This window comes from Dasypus novemcinctus, chromosome 4, assembly GCF_030445035.2.
Source record: "Dasypus novemcinctus isolate mDasNov1 chromosome 4, mDasNov1.1.hap2, whole genome shotgun sequence".
NCBI lineage: Eukaryota > Metazoa > Chordata > Mammalia > Cingulata > Dasypodidae > Dasypus > Dasypus novemcinctus.
The window spans coordinates 135,113,505-135,134,984 of NC_080676.1; the positions used below are offsets into that span (position 1 = coordinate 135,113,505).

The 21,480-nt window shown below is 36.1% G+C and overlaps 1 protein-coding gene across 1 annotated transcript in view; it reads right to left on the reverse strand.

Annotated features, from left to right (window-relative positions):
- TMPRSS15 (transmembrane serine protease 15) overlaps positions 1–21,480 on the reverse strand; it is a 159,430-nt gene that overhangs the window by 28,134 nt on the left and 109,816 nt on the right. The gene's annotated exons all lie outside the window — the stretch shown is intronic.

The window sequence follows — 21,480 nt, forward strand, 5'->3', positions numbered from 1 at the left end:
ACCCATGAACTACATTTATAGTTATTTATTGCTATGACTATTAAATGAAATTATGGCATTCTCTACTAAGGGATTAGCATTTTAATACAAAACTTTAAATACTTTGCTATCTGAAAAATGGCACAAATCAATGCCATGAAAGAGAATTTAATTTTTGTATAATACCTGTATTATTTGTTTGCATCCCTCATGCATTATCTTAGGAAGTTAAAATCAGTGAACGTATCATTTTGGCATCTGCTTTTTTTTCATTTAACTTTTCTGCTTTCCAATAGTTTCTATAACGGTCAATTTAATGACAACATTTTGCAGAGTTGCTGCACCACACTTTACTAAACCTTTCTCTTATTGTGTGTAATTCTTTTTCTGAGAAATGCATGTTGCCTAAGAACAATGTAGCATAGGGAGCTCTTCAGTGCTTACCTTTCAGAATATGGCTTTGTTCTTGGTATTTCACTCAATTCAAAGCAGCACAAGCCCTAATTTTATGCCAGAAGTCATGTGGCTGCTCTTAGAGGGTTTATGCAGTCTGGATCTGCAACTGATTATTGGTGAGCCAGAACAGGGTAGAAAAAAGAGACACCTCAGTGTGACCTGAGGCATTTAAGCCCCTAGGCTTTCTTTTTCCTAAAAACCTGTTTATTTATATCCTGGCTCTCAAACTTGAGATTTAATTGAACATTTCTCTTAATTATCATGACTCACTTCCCTTTACTTAGCCAGAGAACTTTATCTTCTCAATTCCTAATCTTGTTTCCTGCCTTTTATTTATTCCACACTTTAATCTTCATTTAAATATGCCTTTAAGCTGGGAACACCCTGATTTCTGTTTTCTTCTACAGGTGAGCAGAGAGATGATGGCGTCCTACCTTTTGGAGTAGCATTCAGCCACAAGGGAACCACTGTCCTTCCCGAGGATGGCCCAAGGTCGTCCCCAGATTATAATCAACTCTGACCCTTTTCTTATTTACGCCTATGAAATTTCCAAGGAATACTCTTAGTTTAATAATCAATAACAGGAAAAGAACTAGAGGGAGGGTGGATTCTCTCTCTTTTAGTAGTGATAATCTTTTTTTTTTAATACCTCCCCTTTGTGGCCTTTTGTGTGCTGTCTGTTCTCTGTGTCCATTCGCTGTGCGTTCTTCTGTTTCTGTATTTATTATTTTTATTTATCACCCCCCCCCTTTGTGGCTTATTTGCTGTCTGCTCTCTGTGTCGGTTTGCTGTGCGCTCATCTAAGTTTTTTTGCTTGTCTCTCTTTTCGTTGCGTCACCTGGCTGAGTTGGCTCTTCGCGGCGCTTGGGCCAGTGCCTCTCCGCAGCGTGAGGGTGAGCCTTCACGAGGAGACCCTGGGATGCAAGCCCAGGGCCTCCCATATGGTAGAAGGGAGCCCAACTGAAAGCTGTATTTAATGTCGCAGAATTTAGCATTTTGCCCTTTCATTTCATAAACAGAAGAAAGTAACAAGTATACAAAGTAACAGCCATTCCTTTAATAAAATCTGAAATGGATTTACCAAAGAGAACATGAATATCATTAATGTTATAACTAGAGATTAAGACATTCACCTGATATAAATTGAAGAACCATTTATTTAAATATTTGTATAAAATACATTTGTTATAACTTAAAAAACAAACCTAAAAAGGAACAAAAATGTCAGGGGGAAGATAACTCAGAACTATTATTAGGGAAGTCACATGTACCTGTAAAAAGGCTGTAGCATTTTTATATTATTTATGAATTCCAAAAAAAGATATGATGTTTATAAACTGGTCTGTTCTTCTGGGTATGATACTCTTTGATTGTATTAAATTCAAAGGTTTTAAGTTTACTTGCTTACATCACGATTAGGGCTTTGATTCAACCATGTCAGTAGGGTGTGATTCAGGGTTGAGTCTCCACCCCCTTGGTGGGCTGATAGAAACAGACACACACAGAAGAAGACACAGAAGAGGGGAGAACGTAGTCATTTTGGTTCTGTCATGTGACAGAAAGGAGAAGGCTCAAATAGCTAAAGCCATGGGGAGAGCTGAGTCATTCATCTGACAGTTTGCAGCTGAAGAGACAAGAGCTGTGCACAGCTCAGAAGGCCCGGAAAGAAACAAGTCCTCCAACCTACAGCTGAGGTCAGAAGAAGCTGGTCCCATGGAGCCTTAAGAGGAAGAGGAAGGCTGAACTCTTGCAGAGATCAGCACCCATCTTGCTTCAACACATGGCAAGAGACTTTGGTGAGAAAGTTCCTCTTATGGTGCCTTGACTTGGTCTCTTTAGGACCTTGTAACTGTAAGCTTTGACTCCAAATAAATACCAGTTATAAAAGCCAACAGATTTCTGGTACTTGGCATCAGCACCCCTTTGACTGACTAATACAGAACTGACCTCACCTACCTCTACCTCCTCTGGGGAAGTCACAAACACACACTAAGTGGCCATCACACATCCTCGTCTATTGTGTGTCATTCCACAAACTGGAGGAGATGTTAAGTCTGATGAAAAGGTCCAGTCAGACCTTAAACAAGGAACAGGTAGCCCCAAATGCTTATCAGAACAGGAATTCTCAATAGCAGGGCTCCCTCCCACTGAGATGAATAAAAAGCACACTGAAACAGGATAATTTTTTCTTTCTTCTCCAATGCACAGTGTGGCATATTGAGCTACCACCTATCCACCCCTACTAGGGGCAGTTTTGGGCACCCCAGGATACTGGCCATGATGGAACTTCTTCCCCTGCTATTTTGGAGCCTCTTTCCTACTTAAGTGATGAGGACTTTTGCCCTTTCTGAACTCCTTATTCTGTACTTTAAATAGATCATTTGCTGAAAGTTTCTATTGTACCCAGAACCTGTGTTCCCATGATGTACCATTGTAGCAACTTAATCCATAATCATTGTATTTAAGGACATATACATTTAGGGAAGAAAGAATGAGGATCAAAAGAGATCTTAGAAGACTTTGAATTTTATGACTGGTGCAGCTTCTAGTAGAATCCATCACTCTACATTTTCATTTAAAAAATATCAAGGAATGCCTATCCAACTTGAATAAGCTCTGGTTGTTTACTTTGTCCACAAGTTCCAGAAACATCACTGGAATTGGTTCATAGTGCACATCTTTGCTGTGAGGGTAAAGTTGGTGGGTCATAGTTACCTTCCAATCTGCCTTATAGATCTCTCTCCTTCGATTATTTTCACTCATGTCCTTGACATTCTTATTTTTCTCCAAACCTACCATGTGTTGGAAATTCTTCTAGCAGTTTTTCTATGTTCCTAACTATGCATTTTTTTTCATAGCCCAGAGAGTCTTAAACTGTGTTCTCCAAACAAATAGCAACAGCTTTATCTGGGAATGTACTAGAAATTTAGATTCTTTTATGCTACCCCAACCTAACTGGACCAGAAACCCTGGGAATGGAGTACAATGTTCTGTGTTTCAATTAGTCCTCCAGGTGATTTTGATGCATGTTAGAGTCTGGGAACCATGGTCATAGCCAAGAATATATCCACTTCTACTTGCTCAAGGCTCTGTTTTTTGGCTTCCAAGGTAACATTTAGTTACTAGATAAGTAATTTTTGTCAAGGCATTGATGACTAAAAGGGGAAACATCTTGAATGGTAATTCATTAAAAATATGTTCCAGAATTGTTGACTAGGAATTTCTAATTATCTCCAGATATTTTCTTTTTCTAGCCCTTAGATATTTCTTTTAATGCAAACTCTGAAGGGATTCACTAACTTCTCTGGAAATTCAAAACAAATTCTGGACAAAGGTCAAGCAAAAATATTGAAAACTATTTATAAATCATTTTTTCATCTAGCCTATTCATTAAATGCCTACCACTGTCATTGTACTATGATAGGAATGGCAGTTAATTTTTTAACGTATGCCTATTCTAGAAGAAAGGAAGACTAGAAGTAAAGCTTTAAGATCAAAGAATTTATAGTAAATGCTGATTGATCTACTCTGGGATTCTCAAATTCTTCTCTATGCTGACACTTTCACTGTCTCAAAGAGAGAACTAGAGATTATGTAAACACACAGAAAAAAGATGCATGTATCTAATATGAGATTGTCTTTTCTACATTTTTAGTCTCAAAATTAACATTAAAACACATATTACAGGTAACTTTGCAGTTATGTCATTTTGAATTATTTAGAATGGCTGTGCAAAACTCTTTTGAAAAAAAATATGAAGTCATTCGTAATTAAATTTTTGTACCAAATATTTATTTCTGTATCCTAAGAGTGGTATATAAGGGCCATCAGTTCATGCAAATATTTCCAGGTATTGGTACTAGATATTAGAGTTTGGAATTTAATTTGAGACAGAATACCTGCATTTCTAGTTTCACCAAGTCAAATATCCTTTTTCTGAATGAAAACTGCTTATTCTAGTTTGTATTCACATGCAAACAGAATAAATTAAGAGATACTTACAACAAACTAGTCCTTATTTAAAGAAATGATGGAGGCAATGAATAGTACATTTTAAAACATGCTCTTGATAAATAAAAGGTTAGCAGCCCTATTTTAAGTCACCATTGATTTCTGAAAGACAAAATCTCAGAACTATTGAAAGAATTGAGCTGTTAAGAGGCTTTATATTATATACATTCTCCATTTAATTCATGCAACTGAGGGTCTCCCTGACTCAGATTCCTTTTCTTGCAAGTCAATTGGTTGTTAATGTTTAGAGAGACCACCTTTGATTATTACAAATGTAATTTGCCCATTCTAAATCCTAACAATGATTCCAGAGCCACAGATTTAGAGACCTCCATCACACATTTGCATATCTGTGAGAGATCAATACAAATTTGGTATCATATAGATATACCATGTCACATTACCTTGTTGACATACTAATGCCTCTGGCAACCTCCATTATCATTTTTATGGATAATACACCCTCAAAGGGATTTCCTGACTTCTGGAAAAACTATTCTATGAGAGAAAAGCATATAGATGCAACATTTATTATTTGGGAAGTCTATGTGGAGTATAAAATATGGGTGTACTTAAATTCTGGGAAGAAAAAAAGGAATATCCTAGGGCTACCTTGCAGTTTATTAAATCTTCTGCCTCTCTTCTTAGACCCTGCTTAGGTTCTCTTTTGTGTGGCTCTTCAGTCTGTACTTACGGTGATAAGAATTCTTCCCTGAAGCAGGAGCTTACGTCAGGATGTTTTAAGCTTTTGGACACACTAAAGCTAAAACGAATAAAAATGCATGCTGCAGTGTTGCAGCTAGGCACTGTACCTCATTTCACACTGCAAAAGATTCTTGTAATGAATAGAGCCAGGTGGGATTAGCCTGAAAAGGCTTTTAGAGAAGGAGGGATCTACCTTTCAGCCTGAAGGCAAAGAGGGGGATTGATTTGGCAGAGCAGAGTGAGGGGGGAGCATTTATTAGGCAGGGGAGTAGTACGGGTGGAAAAGACTCAAAGCAAGGGGTAGCAAAGGATCTCCCTTAGGAGGATCAGGGCATGTGAGCAGCTAAGTAAACACATTGAACTGGACACATTGCAATTACAATAGATTATTCATTTACCACATTTATCACAACACACCTAGCACTCACTAGCATTATGACAATTCTTTGGCAACAGGTAAGTGGGATTAAGTTTAGATTTTCTGACCTCAGCTATGAATATTTTGTGACACTACTGCAGAAGTAAAGAAACGCCAGTAGAAAAATTATTGTAACAAATCATCTTCCTCCTTTGGGCAAGATGCAGTATTAAGAACAGTATTAACAGAAATTGATGAGTCTCTCTGGTAACTGGTTTTACAGATATAATGGAATTAAGAATGGAACTAAACTGACATTTCCTACCAAAAATATGACTCAGAGATAGGACACACTGTCAGAGACAGGCTCTCCATCAGTACTCAGACAGGCTTAAGTTTTATTAAGCTTGTTCATAAATGGGCTATATACTTGGATAGCCTGATCTTAACCCCTTGCAGTATATCCTTGACTCATTTGCATTTTAACATTATTTTCTTAGCTATGATTAAGGTTTATTTATTTATTCTTGAGTAAGAAGCATAGGACATAGACTTGCATATTTAGTATGAAGTTTTCTCAGGGCACTCATTTTTCCCACTGTAGTCTTACTTTTGAAGTCCATATGTGAGAAATTTCCTTTAGAATAGGTAGTATTTAGTGTATGTCATAAGGAAAGTTAGGTGAATTTTTATGTTTTCTTTTTTGTGTAAGTTTCAGGAAAGCTCAGATGCAAATGTTAGCAATTATGTTGACTATTAACATTTTATAGATTTGCCTCCTTATTTCTTTGGGCCTTATTTTCATGTATTACTCTATTATCCTCACTTCAGTCTCTCCTTATAAATCAGCACTGTTTGTGAAAAGAAATGGAATGTGAAGAAGGGAGAATTACGGAAACAAGGAAAAGCAGAAGAAAGGAAATAGGCAGTGAGAAAGGAAGAAGAGATTGCAAGGACAGATGCTGGACATTATATATCCTACCATAACCTGCTGATTGTACTGGGGAAGAGTGTAAACTACAACGTAAACTATAATCCACGCAGTGCAGCAGTGCTCCAAAATGTATTCACCAAATGCAATGAATGTACCACAATGATGAAAGAGGTTGTAGATGTGGGAGGAGTGTGGAGGGGGGTGGGTGTGGGGTATATGGGAATCTCATATATATTTGGCACTTTTATTTATTTATTTTTATGTCTTTCCCCTTCCCACCCTCCCCCTAGTTGTCTGATCTCTGTGTCTATTTTGCTGCGTATTCCTCTTTGTCTGTTTCTGTTGTTGTCAGTGGCACCGGGAATCTGTGTTTCTTTTTGTTGGGTCATCTTGTTCTGTCAGCTCTCCTTGGTGTGGCGCCATTTCTGAGCAGGCTGCACTTTCTTTCGCGCTGGATGGTTTTCCTTACGGAACACACTCCTTGCTTGTGGGGCTCCTCTATGCGGGGAGCATCCCTGCGTGGCACGGCACTCCTTGTGCGCATCAACACTGCGCGTGGGCCAGCTCCACATGGATCAAGGAGGCCTGGGGTTTGAACCGCAGACCTCCCATGTGGTAGACGGATGCCCTAACCACTGGGCCAAGTCCTCTTCCCTCTTATATTTTTTAATGTAACATTTTTTGTGAGCTATGTATCTTAAAAAAAAAAAAGACAATTAAAAAATTAAAAAATACAAGAAAAAAGGGAGGAAAAATGAAAGAATGGAGGAAAGAAAGAATATTATTCTATTTAATTTTATCAATTTTATTCTAAGTTGTCCTTAGTTTCATAGAATACACAGAAGTAATTACAGGTTAAGCACTTGAAGGCATTCTTTAAAAGAAAACTAGATTGATCAATGGAGATTTTGTTATTCATTTCATAGGGTTAATACTTTCTCCTATTCTTACCTGTTCTGAATTGAGAATATTAAATCCTTCCCATCCCCAAATAGTGGAATCCAAGAAAATAATTAAAGATACTGGCTTAGGAAAAAAAAAATTTCCCTTGGTGTTTTCATGTAAGAGACTAACTAGTTATATGTTGTAGGAAATTATTGGTGGGTGATTAATGCTTGTACTGAAACATAAAAGAGATTTTCTTACCCTTTTGTGTGTGTATATTCTCAGCAATTTCCTTGACACATAAAATGTTCTGAGGTTACAAAATACTCATTAAAGGGTATAAGTAAAAATGGGAGTTAAAGACAATAAAAAATTTCCCTGAATTTTATCATTACAAGTAAAGTTACATTTTAGTTAAAAGAGTCCCTTATAAGATGCACATTAATAGGTTCTCAGGAATGAGGTTTTTCCAATTACCAATACCAGCCTATGATTGGTGAAAACCTAGGCATAGAATTTTCTTGTTTTTTACTCTTAATAATATTCTTGTGATAGAGGTCTTTCTAAACTCTCCACTTTTGTTGTGATCTACTGGATCTATTGGGGGAAGAAAAATGTTCCAGAGAAATTAAAATAGGCTAATGTCAGAATGAAAAGCTAAGGAATATCCTGATGATTTTGAATAGAATATTTAAACCTGATTGCAGTAGGAAAAAAAAAGATTTTGTTTTTATTTTATTTTGCTTGGTTTTATTTTTAATACCAGGTGATGTAAAATCACCAAACAATGGGGAAGTTTTGTACACATTGTATGTTTTCTAATGAAACAAGAATGGTTATTTTCTCTGAGAGGACTGTTCTATAAATAATCAATTGGTGCTCTTTTGAGAAATGAGACCTCTGGGCCTCCCTCTTGCCAAGGGTTCTACAGTCCATGATAGTATGGAGAGGGTGTGCAGTTGGAGGAGAAAAAGTTGCATCTTTATTTTTAGTAATCTCTAATTGAAATTTACTCATTCCTTCTGGTACAAATGTAACATAGGTCACGAATCATGTTATTATTAGCGGAATCTATAACGTTGTCAGCCAAACAAACTAGTTATCTTCAGATTGCACTGCATTTGCTGTATATATAAAATATATCACTCATGTTCATCATTGATGTTATTGTACTCATTAGAACCCTGGCATATCTCATTTAATACTTTAATAAAGAAGTACATATTTGACTATATCATATTGTTATTGATATTTGGGTTATTATTTTTAATGTAACTAATTTCCATTATAATTATGTGAATTTTATTTTATGAACTGAAAATATGAACCTCAGATGGCAACTGTAGGTTTTACCAGCCTGCCAAAAGAATCCATGGCACACAAAAGGATAAGAACTTACATCCCAGAACTGTGGTTCTTAAACTTTAGTGTGTGTCAGAATCACCTGAAGGGCTTTTTAAAACAGACTGCTGGGTCCTGCTCCAGACTTTCTGATTTAGTAGGTTTGAGGTCGGGTTCCAGAATTTGTATTGCTACAAAATTATCTCAAGTGATGCAAATGCTGTTGATTTGGTTCTAAAATCCCACATTGAGAAACACTAACCCAGACCATCTTGAATCCAAATGTCTGGAACTGACACCAGGTTGATTCTAATATGTTACCAGGTTTTGGATGTGCTAATCTAGCTCTTAGATTACAAATCAGTGGCAATTTTACTGCCACTTATTTGTCCTTTGTCCATAATTATCTATACACTGTGCTTTTCCCAAACTGTCCTGGGCTTTGCTGATATAAGAGAGAATAAAGGGGAGAGGAATATAGAAGAGGAGGGGCAAGATAGTGACAGAGTAGGGTGCTCCAAGAGTCAGCTCGTTCTACAGTGCAGTTAGTAATCAGACAGAACTATCTTAATCACTTGTTTGGAGAGCTCAGGTGACCAGAAAAGCATCCTACAACCTTTTTGGAAGAAAAGAAGGAGGATACTGCCCATCTGTCATGAAGATTCAGGAGTAGAGCACTCTATGCCAGTGCCCATTCCCTGCTGGTGGGATAAGCCACCATAGGAGCTATTCTCTGGCCAGAGTTGGAAGCTCTATTTCCCAAAAACAGGGGAGGATGAGATGGTCAGTCATGGACTTCAGCTACTGATTAGAAAATTCACTGAATAAAGTCCAATCTTAAGTACAGCTAAAATTAGAAACTGTTCAAATAGGAAAGAGGCCCATAGCCTCCATTTTAACTCTGCCCTAGCATGACAGCAGATGGGGATGATTGAAAATCACAGTGATGGTAGGAACTGGTTTCTTTCCACCCAGGTTGGACTGCTGCCCTAGCTTGGGCTCCAACCCTGCCTCCAGCATGGAAGAAGATGGGGGAACCTATACCAGCCTCTCTGGGCAACTGTACTCACTTTTGGTCCACATAGACTAGATCGTTGGACATCTTTGTGGTTATATCCCCATACTTAACAGGACAGGCAGGGAAAGGTTGTTTCTTTAGCCATTCCAGGCAATTGCCAGGCACATTTGACCTGCATGGACAAGATTGTTGTGAACTCCTTTGGCTTCAACTCCACTCTTGATGGGGCAGGAGGAGCGATAGTGCTTCCTCAACCTCTCCAGGCAACTTCATTCAATTTTGAGCTGCATGGACTAGATTGTTGGGCACAACTGTGGCTACATAATGATCCATGATAGGCTGGGGAGGGGGGTGTTTCCCAAGCCTCTCTGGGCAACTTCAGATGTTTTTGGCCCACACAGACTAGACTGTTGGGCACACTTATAGCTCCATCATATCTCTGACAGGGCACAGAGGGATGAAGGGCAGTGCTCTAAGAGCTTCTCCAGACTACTGCAGTTGTTTTCTGCCCATATGGACAAGATTTTTGCACAAACCTGTGACTCCATTCCTGCCTCTGACATGGGAGGAGGGTAGCTGGTGCTTTGTACAGTCTACCTGGGCAACTACAGGCAGTTTTCACCCAGATGACTTAGTTTACTGCCCACACCTATGGCTACATTCCTGCCCCAGCCAGGGGCATGGAGTTTCATCAGTCACTCTGGGCAACTATAGATGGTCTTGACCTGCATGGCTTGGATTACGTCACATGGCTGCAGTCTGTGTCCAGCCCTGGAAGGGAATAAATGTGGGAGAAGCTTCATTGTTTCTTGGGGCAATGTAGCAGTTTCAGCCTCCACGGATTACAGTACCAACCTCATCCTCAGCTCCTATTCTGTCCATAGCAAAGGAGAAATGGCAAGAAACAGATGAAAAAGAGAAAAATTAAAAAAAAAAAAAAGAAAAAGAGGGAAAAAACCCAGATTGGCTAAACACAAGCTATTTTAAAGTTCAGAGTAAATACATCAAGTAAATCAGATACTGAAACACCAACAAAAAATTACAAACTGTATCAACAAGCAGGAAGAATGACCCAGTCAAAGGAACAAACTCCAGATGACATAAAGGAGTGGTACAACTGACCACCAATGTTCAAATAAATATTAATAAATTCAATGAGATGGCTGAAGAGATTAAGTATATTAAGAAGACACTGGGTGAGCACAAAGAAGAATTTGAAAGCAACATAGAAAAAGAGCAGATTTTATAAAATGAAATTAAAAATACACTGGAGGCATACAACAGCAGATTTGAGAAAGCAGAGGAAAGAATCAGTGAACTTGAACATAGAGCCCCCGAAAGTAAACACAAAAAAAGAACAGATAAAGAAAAGAATAGAAAAAATTGAACAGGATCTCAGGGAACTAAATGATGACAAGAAATGTGCAAACATATGTGTCATGGATGTCCCAGAAGAAGAAGAGAAGGGAAAAGAGGCAGAATGAATATTTGAGGAAATAGTAGTAGAAAGTTTCCCAACTCTATTGAAGGACATAGATGTCCAAGTCCAAGAAGCACAATATACTCCAATCTGAAATATTCAAGTAGACCTACTCAGAGACATATACTAATAAGAATGTCAAATGCCAAGGATAATGAAAGAATTCTGAAAGCAGCAAGAGAAAAGAAATCATTATATACAAGGAATATCCAATAAGATTAAGAGCTATTTTCTCATCAGAAACCATGGAGACAAGAAGGCAGTGGTATGACATATTTAAGATATTGAAAGAAAAAAACTGCCAGACAAGAATCTTATATCTGACAAGACTGTCTTTCATAAATAAGGGCAAGATTAGAATATTCACAGATAAACAGAAAATGAGAGTCTGTAACCAAAAGACTAAATTTTCAGGATATACTAAAGGGAGTGCTACAGTCTGAAAAGAAAAGACAGGACAGAGAGACTTGGAAGAGAGTCTATAAATGAAGATTATATCAGTAAAAATAACTAAGAGGGTAAAAAGTATGGTGAAAATAAGATATGACAGATAAAACCCAAGGTCATAACTGGTAAAGTAAAACTGTCTTTAAAGTAATAACATTGAATACTTATGGATTAAATTCCCCAATCAAAAGACACAGACTGGAGGAATGGTTAAGAAAATATGAGCAATCTATAATGCTGCCTATAAAAGGCTCATTTTGAACCAAGGATACAAATATTCTGAAAGTGAAAGTTGGGAAAAAGATATTCCACGCAAGCAGTAATTTTTTAAAAAGCTGGTTTAGCTATACCTATATCAGACAAAACAGACTTTAAAAGCAAAGGTTTGGGACTAGGACAACAGTTAGAAATCTTCAGAATCAGGGAAGCATCATAATCCATGCTTTGTTCCTATTAGATATCTTGATTGTTATTTTCATGAAGGAAATTGCCAGTGAGCTGATGCTCTTCTTTCCTCTTGTGCATATGTGTTTTTGGAGCACAGATTCTTCATGAATTATTTATTGGCCTGCTTAGAATTTATTTTGCAAAATATTTGAAGGCTGGCAAATGTGATGGTAGAAGCAATGTTGGCCACATTCCATACTGGAATCAATGAACTGCCATTTGTCTGTTTTGTGGAAATACAGTTCATCTGCTTTTGACAGATGTGTAACATGCTGAAGAGAATGGTGTCTTGACTACTGTTCAGGTCTTGTCTGGTTCTATAGGGCACAATTAAATTAAGATAGAAAAGAGAAATGATGAACTTTTTCTTGGTAAGAAAATGAATGAATTAAATATGGTTTGCTGAGATGAGAAAGTAATTCTGAAAAAATTATGTATTGAGTCAGGCATAGTCCTACAGTAATATGGATAGCTATCATTTATTGAGCTCCTAGCATATGCCTGTCATTTTATATTTATCTCATTCAATAAGCACTTACAGATAAGATGATTCCAATTAGTTTGTTAGAAATTATTGGGCTTCCCACTTAAGCATGAGAAGGATCCTCAAGCAGAAGCTGCTCTATTCTAGTCAATATTTTCCCCATTGTTCTCTCAGACTTCTTTGTTTCCTTAGGTATTAATAAGAAACACCTGGTTTTCTCTTAATTGAAAATGTGACTCCTTCCTTTCTGAATTTATCTTATATATTGATGGTGAGAAGTGTTTGAAATCAATGTGGGAAAAATGAAAACTGATTCATGCTATATACAAAAACTCAATTTCCAAGTAGACTGTATATCTACAAGTAAAGACAGCATAGGGGAATATCTTCATGAATTTGAATAAGAAATGATTTCTTCAACAGTATGACCTAGCAGTTCAACTCCTACTCAAACACTCAGAAGAAATATGTGCACATATTTAGAAGACAAGATAATTAGTTACCTTTGGGGAATAGTGATTGGGAGAAATTACCTTTGGGGAATAGTGATTGGGAGAAGGCACAGTGTGTGTCTGTGGGAGATACAAGATGCTGGCAATGTGCATGTGGTAACTCATTGAAGAGTACATTTATATTTTATGCACTCTGTTGCATATGTGCTATATTTCACAATAAAAAGGTAAAATGAGAAAAAAAAAACAAAGGTGTTATTAGAGACAAGGAAGTATATTATATACTAATAAGAGGGGCAATTTATCAGGAAGAAATACCAATCATAAATGTCTATGTATCTAAGCAAGGGGCCCCAAAGTGCACTGGCAAAACTAAAGAGAAAAATAGATGTTTCTACAATAATAGTGATTTCAATACATCACTCTCATCATTGGATAGAACATCTGTGTAGAAGATCAATAAAGAAGCAGAGAGCTTGAATAATCTGATAAAAGAATAAAGCTTATAGACACACACAGAACATTGCACCCCAAAACAAAAGATATACATTCTTCTCAAGTGCTCATGGATCTTTCCCTAGGAGAGATTGTATGTTGGGTCACAAAACAGATCTCGATAAATTTTAAAAGACTGAAATTATAAAAAGCACTTTTTCTGATCATAATGTAATGAAGCTTGACATGAAAAACAGGCAGGACAAATGGAAAATTCACAAACATATGGAGATTAAACAACACACTCTTAAATAACCAGTGGGTCAAAGAAGAAATCCCGAGATAAATCTTAGTAAATGTCTTGAAATGAATAAAAAGGAGAACACCTATCAAAACCTATGGGAAGCATCAAAGGCAGTGCTGAGAGGGAAATTTATAGCACTCAGTGCTTACATTAAAAAAGAAGAAAGAGTTAAAATAAATGACCTAATTTCACAGCTTGAGGAGCAAGAAAAAGAAAAATAAGCTAGCCCCAAAGCAAGCAGAAGGAATGAAATAACAAAAACAAAAGCAGAAATAAATGAAACTGAGAACAACAACAAAAAACAATAGAAATAGCAAAACCAAAAATTGGTTCTTTGAGAAGATCAAGAAAATTGACAAACCCTTATCTAGATTGACAAAGAAAAAGAAAGAGAAGATGCAAATAAATGAAATCAGAAATGAAAATGGGGGCATTATAACTGACCCAACAGAAATAAAAGAGATCATAAGGGTATACTATTACCAACTGTATGCCAACAAACTAGATAACATAGATGAAAGGAACAAATTTCTGGGAACATACAAACAAACTAAAATGAACTTAGAAGAAATTGAAGACTTTTACCACAATAGAAGACCACTCAAAAGTAAGGAGATTGAAACAGTCATCAAAAACCTCCCTAAAATGAAAACCCTTGGACCAGATGGCTTCACACGTGAATTCTAGCAAAAAAGAAAATTTACCATAATACCAATTTTATGCAAATTCTTATAAAAAAAACTGAACAGGAAGAACTGCTACCAAATACATTCTATGAAGGAAACATCACCCTAATATCAAAGCCATATAAAGATATTTTGAAAAATGAAATTACTAATGAATATAGATGCAAAAATCCTCAACAAAATACCCACTAATCAAATTCAGCAACACATTAAAAGAATCATACATCATGATCAAGATGGTTTTATCCCAGGTATGCAGGGGTGGTTCAACACAAGAAAATCAATCAGTGTAATACATCATATTAATAAATCAAAGAAAAAAATCACATGATTATCTTGATTGACACAGAAAAGGCATTTCATAAAATACAGCATCCTTTCTTAATAAAAATACTCTGAAAGATAGGAATTGAAGGAAACTTTGTAAACATGATAAAGGGCATGTATGAAAAACTTGCAGCTAACATTTTACTCAACGGTGAAAGACTGAAGCCTTTTCCATTGAAATAGGGACCAAGACAAGGAAGCCCACCATTACTCTCTTGTTCAATATAGTGCTAGATGTTCTTGCTAGAGTAATTAGGGAAGAAAAAGAAATAAAAAGGTGTCCAGATTGGAAAAGAAGAGTAAAACTTTTGCTATTTGCTGAGGATATGATTCTATACCTAAAAAGTCCTAAAAAATTTACAACAAAGCTACTAGAGCTAATAAGTGATTTTGGCAGAGTGGCAGAATATATGATTAATAAGGAAAGATCAGTAGTGGCTCTATACACTAGAAATGAGCAATCTGAGGAGGAAGAGAGGAAAAAAAATTATAAAAGCAACTAAAAGAATCAATTATTTAGGAGTAAACTTAACCAAGGATATAAAGAACGTGCATTCATAAAACTATAGTGCATTGTTAAAAGAAATCAAAGAAGACCTACATAAATGGAAGAACAGTTTATGTTCATGGATTGGAAGATTAAATATAGATAAGATGTCAGTTCTACCCAATTGATATATAGATTCAATGCAATCCTGATAAAAATTCCAACAACCTTTTAAAAAGTAAAGGAAAAGCCAATTATCAAATTTATTTGGAAGGATAAGGGGACCCAAATAGCCAGAAACATATTAAAGAGGAAAAACAAATTTGAGGACTCTCCCTTTTGGATTTAAAATGATATTGTATAGCTACAATGGTAAAAACAACATGGTACTGGCATAAAGATAGACATATAGACCAATGAAACAAAATTGATTGTTCAGAAACAGTCCCTTTTATCTATGGTCAAGTGTTTTTTGACAAGGCAGTAAAGCTCACCTAGCTGGGGCAGAACAATCTAGTCAACAAATGGTGCTGGAAGAACTGAATATCCATATCCAAAAGAAAGAAAGAGAACCCCTAGCTCACACCTTATACAAAAATTAATTCAAAATGAATCAGAGACCTAAATATAAAAGCTAGGACCATAAAGGGTAAAGAAGAAAATGTGATGAAACATCTTCAAGTTTTTCTGGTAGGTGGTGGTTTCTTAAACTTTACACACAAAACATGAGAAATGAAAGAAGAAGAAGAAAACAGATAAATAGGACCTCCTTAACTATAACACCTTTGTGCTTTAAGCGATTTTGTCAAGAATGTAAAAAGACCGCCTACTCAATGGGAGAAAATGTTTGGAAACTACATATCCAATAAGGGTTTGATATTTATGTTACATAAAGACATCACACAACTCAAGGATAAAGGGCAAGCAATCCAATTAAAAATGGGCAAAAGACTTAAATAAACAATTTTCCAAAGAAGAAATACAAATGGTAGAAAAGAACATGAAAAAATATTCAATATCCCTAGTTATTAAGGCAGTGCAAATCAAAACTACAATGGGATATCACCTCACACCTCATAGAATGGCCATTATTTTTTTTAAAAGTGTAATTTTTAGTGCTAGAGAGGATGTGAAAAAATAGGAGCACTATTTTACTGTTGGTGCAAATACAGATTGGTGTGGCCTCTATGGAAGGCAGTTTGGTGGTTTCTCAGGAAGCTAAATATAGAACTGCCATATGATCTGGCATTCCCTCTACTGGGATATATCCAGAAGAACTGAAAAGAGGGATGAAAACAGACATTGGCACACTAATGTTTGTGGTGGCATTATTCACAATTGCCAAAACATGGAAAGAAACCAAATGTCCATCAACTGATGAATAATCTAGGGACTGAATAGCGTAGTGAACCCAGTGGTGGATGAAGATTGTAGTTAATAGTACAAATACAAGTGTATTCTTCTATAAACTAGAACAAACGTACATCACTATTACAAGGTGGTAAGAATACGGTGATGCATGGGAAAAATACAAAACTTATGATTATAGTTCATTGCAATATTTTAATATTCTTGCATCAACATTAAAAAGTTGCTGTATTAAGAGTCAATGATAGGAAAATATGTGATTTTTTTCTTTTGACAGAGAAAACATTAAAAAATTTGCTGAGATGATGAATGAACAATTCTGTAATGAAAGAGTTGTACACTTTGGTTGATTGTATAAGGCATGGGACATTAAAACACAGTGAACCTTGTGGTGGATAATGGACCATAATTAACATCATCAAATATGAGTGCATTCGCTCATAAACTATAACAAATGTACAATACTAATGGATGACATTAATAATAGTGAATATATGGAAAAATAAACCAAGCATAAACTATGGACTATAGTTAGAAGTAATATTTAAACAACGTTCTTTCAAAATCTGTAACAAATGTTCCACAACAGTGCAAGGTCTTGTAGAGGGGTGATATACAGGAATTCTATATGCTATGCATGATTGTTTTGTAGGCCCACTTCTCTTTATATATATAAAGAGGAGGAATATTAAGTTTAAATAATAACCTGTTAAAGATTAATCCTAGGAGGCAGACTTGGCCCAGTGGTTAGGGCGTCCATCTACCACATGAGAGGTCCATGGTTCAAATCCCGGGCCTCCTTGACCCATGTGGAGCCGGCCCATGAGCAGTGCTGATGCATGCAAGGAGTGCCCTGCCATGCAGGGGGTGTCCCCCACGTAGGGGAGCCCCACGCACAAGGAGTGCACCCCGTAAGGAGAGCCACCCAGTGCGAAAGAAAGTGCAGCCTGCCTAAAAATGGCGCTGCCGCCCACACAGAGAGCTGACACAACAAGATGATGCAACAAAAAGAAACAGATTCTTGTGCCGTTGACAACAACAGAAGCAGACAAAGAAGATGCAGCAAATAGACACAAAGAACAGACAACTGGGGTGGGAGGGGGGAAGGGGAGAGAAATAAATAAAGAAATAAATAAATCTTTTTAAAAAAAGATTAATCCTAGAAAGGTATTAAATTATTGTAGTTTGCTATTAATTATTTGTTTCTCAATTATTTTTAGTTAATTCATTTTTAATTTTAAAATAAGGAGAACATCATAATTATAATTTTTACCATGCATGAAAAAACATACTTTGAATTTCATTTTTATGTCTCTCATCAAAGAAAATATGAGAAAAAACATTCTATCCTGATCATGTTCATGTAAAATAAAAATTTTCCAACATCTTTCAGCAGAATAGCTTTTATTCCTGGAAACATAGCTAAGGATAAGATAAAATTTGGCTTCAGTGCTGACCTTGCAAATTAAAATTAAAAAAAGAATAGAAAATATTATTTAATCATTTCTATGTTAAATCAGCAAATTAAAAAATAAGTCATTTAAAGTCAAAGGCAGTAGTTCTCTTTTTTCTACTAGTACTTGTTGCTTTTCGTTCTAAGTTGTAGTAAGTTAAGGCTTTCCTCACATTGTTGAAAACTTAGGGAGAAGAAGAGCATATATGGACAAGAACTCTTACTTGTCTACCAACTTAAATTAGATATAGAAAACACAGGCAATGTTCCAGTTTTCCAGGATCTAGTGCTAAATTTGTGAGTACAAATTTGTTGGGTTACTTATGTGGGAATTTGAATTATCATGTTCTTAAGCCCCCTCTCGATATAGAGGTGGAGTGAACATCACCAACCCAGGGACCACAGGATGGAGGAATAAAATACGGATTAGAGTGGACTTACTACTGATATTCTACTATGGTACTATTGTGACTAGTAATGGAAGAAATTGTAGCATTGGTGTGGAGAAAGTGGCCACGGTAGTTGCTGAGGGCAGGGAGAGGGAAGAAGAGATGTGATGTGGGGGTGTTTACGGGACTTGGAGTTGTCCTGAATGATGTTGCAGGGACAGATGCTGGACATTATATATCTTGCCATAACCCACTGGATGGACTGGGGGAGAGTGTAAACTACAATGTGGACTGCTATCCATGTGGTGCGGTGGTGCTCCCGGGGTGTGTTCGCCAAGTGCAATGAATATGCCGCCGTGGTGGTGGGGGTTGTTGATGTGGGAAGAATGGGGAGAAGGAGGTTGGGGGGTATATGGGAACCTCATATTATTTTAATGTAACATTTAAAAAAAAATAAAGAGATTGTGGGAAAAAAATAACATAAAAGGCTTTTAGCTAAATATTTTACCCTTAATATTTTCAAAAGGTCCCTAAAACGGAATAGTATTGCAATAATTTCACTTCTTATTTGTGTTAGAGAATGGGATGTTCAATCTGATGATTCTGATATTTGAACTGAAGGTGTTTTGCACAGGACTTTATGGAATATAAAATAAGACTGAGTCCTCAAAGGCTGCCTAATGGTGACAGGAATAATTAACATTTTAAAAAAGATATTAGCATTGACTAAATTCTGTGAAGTTTTACAGAGCTGATGACTTCTACTAGGTGTGAATGGATTAGCAAGGCAAATCAACTTGTGTAGTACATGTATTGGGTTAGTAACAAGGTAGTGTACTTTCCTAGGCAATAGCATTTTAAAATCACTGTTTTAAGTTACTTTAACACTTATTCTTGGACCAGGATAAAACGTTTTCTTTCATACTTTGATCAGAGACATGAAAATGTTATTAAAAGTACTTTTTACTTATGCAGCTATAAATGCCAGGGCATAAAAAAGTTTAATTTAAAAAAGGATAGTCTGATGAAATCTGCCTCATATGATTTATTAGAATCTGTGGGGATTTGCATTTTGTACTCTATCTGCATAAATTATCTTGGGAGACTACAGTGCCTTTTTAAATAAATTGAGTACTAAATTACTTTCCACTGTACCAAACACACATCACTGTACACTCACTAAGTTTTCTTTCAGTTACCATGCATCAGTTTAGAAAAATTCTAAAATGCTATAACTTTATTTCAATTACCAGAGTACTGCGTAGACTATTTAATAAGTGCATGCCCTATGATTAAAGTGTTTGCACTTTAAAGAGATTACTTTACTCATTTATGAAGAAACGAATACCTGACCTTGACCCAAAATATTGTATATAAGACAGGGAGATTGCTTTAAACACACTGAAAAATCTGGTGTCACAGTCTCCAGCTGGAAGGACTGTGATTCATAGGAAACCAGGCCAGTGAACTGGAGAATAAAATCTGGTTGGGAAAAAAACCACAAAACATGTGAATAAATAGTTCTGTGGAGTTGGCTGTCATCCACTCAGTTCAGACCATTTTCTAGAAAACCTTCCCTGACATACAGAAATTGAGTTAGGTTCTCTCATAGCATATTGTATTATATTTATCACATGACATTGTAATTGCCTATTTACGTGTATATCCCTACCACATAAGCATTTAAAGTAAAAGCCATGTCTCATTCATCCATGGAATAAACACAAAATTATCACCAATGTTTAGATTTCTGATGAGGGAGTAATCAAAATAATATATTTATATTAGCAACTGTTAAAAGGTAATAAAGACATGTTTCCTTTCCAAAACATTCTCTCATATAACTGTAGAAATCAGCACTATGCTATCAGCCAACCTATTTCATATAAATTTATTTAAAAATTTGTCATAGTAAGAGGCTGATCACTCTGATATTGGCATGACTCATCTTAACCCTATACATCTTCTAGTAAACAATTTAGGAAATATTTGGAAACAATTAAAGTAATTCCTATGTGTATAAGCATATAGTCATGCTTCAGAAAGTGGTGATTTGACACACAATACTCCTTCGCAATGAAATTCCAATCAACCAGGGTATAAGGATTTATCAATTGGGGGGAAAAGTTCAAGTTATCAATCTCCTTAGCCAAATCTTTACAAACTAAGTGCCTGAGTCTATAAAACAGCTCTTTCACCCTTACCAGCAACTTTAGTAGTGGAAGTAAAGACCGTTCTTAAGGCCTCCTCTATCTATTGAGCTAAAATCAACATTTCAGTAGCTGGGAATCAATGCCACTTACCAAAAGCTTTACTTGAAAGAGGATAAATAAAAAGTGGTCAGTTTCAGTGTTTTGTTGACTTTATCAAATGAGGTCATTCCTCCTAAAAATTATCCTCTTACAAGTTTCATGTCTGAAAGCCAACCATGTTTAAACCTCACCATCATCAGAGTATAAGCATTAATGTATAATAAAAAGGATGATATAAACAAAGATTAATACATATAAGCAAAATTGATTACATAATGGATGATTCTTCCCTTTCTTACTGATAGGAACTGTCATCCTGATAAGGCTGACTTCACTGACTTGGAACCAGGGGATTCTAATTTTGAAGGCACAGTTCTCAATCCAGTTGCAAGAAATTACGGAAAATTCTTAATACTCTGAGAGAAGCCTCCACTCATTTTCTTATTGTAAAATATCTACACATAGTGGCTAGTTTCTATAATGGCATTAATGTACAATATTAAGTCTATTGACTTACCAAAAGTTAAATAGATTTAGGAGGTTGTCCAGAGACCTAATCACTGCAAGTGACACTATCTCTATTAGAAAATATGTTTTGGGTTCCAAGAAATTCACATTGAAACAAATCTTGAAAATTTGTTTGTAGAATAAGTAATTATTATATGAATTACTATTCAGTTTAAAAAGGCCTCTACAGGGAAATTGATTAATTGCATCTGATACTGATGAACTAGAAATAGATAGTTGAGCTAACTACTAAATGCTAGCTACAGGTATATGTG